Source organism: Pteropus vampyrus, unplaced genomic scaffold (assembly GCF_000151845.1).
Source record: "Pteropus vampyrus isolate Shadow unplaced genomic scaffold, Pvam_2.0 Scaffold328, whole genome shotgun sequence".
Taxonomy (NCBI): domain Eukaryota; kingdom Metazoa; phylum Chordata; class Mammalia; order Chiroptera; family Pteropodidae; genus Pteropus; species Pteropus vampyrus.
In genome coordinates, this window is record NW_011889109.1 from 1,060,695 (window position 1) to 1,061,334 (window position 640).

The window sequence follows — 640 nt, forward strand, 5'->3', positions numbered from 1 at the left end:
CCCTTATATATACTGCCTATAAGAGACTCACTTCAGATCAAAAGACACACATATACTGAAAGTAGAGATGGAAAAAGATAGTTCATGTAAATGGAAACAAAGAAACAAACAAAAAAAGCTGGAGTAGCAATACTTATATTAGACAAAAAAGTCCTTAAAACAAATGCTATAACAATGGACAAAGAAGGAACCAGTAATCCCACTTCTTGGTATTTATTTGAAGAAACTCAAAATACTACTTCGAAAGAACATGGGCATCCATCCATATGTTCATTACAGCATAGGAACTCGTAATATTTATCAGCTTCGACAAGCTCCAGCACAGGACACTGGAGAGGCCAATGGATACTGGGGCTTACCTTAAGCTCTGCCCAGCCATAATTCTTAGGCTGATGGTGATGGCTTGGAAGACACTCAAGGGACAAGTAGTGGCACTGGCCACACTGTGAACACAGACAATAACTTCCACCCAAAATCATGAAAAAATGTTTCAAACCAAAGCTGCTCTAGTCTCTGGAGTGCCTGTAGAAAGAATGACCCTAGCTGGCTAAATTCAGATGACTTAGAATAAAACCTGTTGAATTTGTCCTTGTCCCACTTCAGTAAAAAAATAAATAATGATGTAGCAGTAAGAAATTAT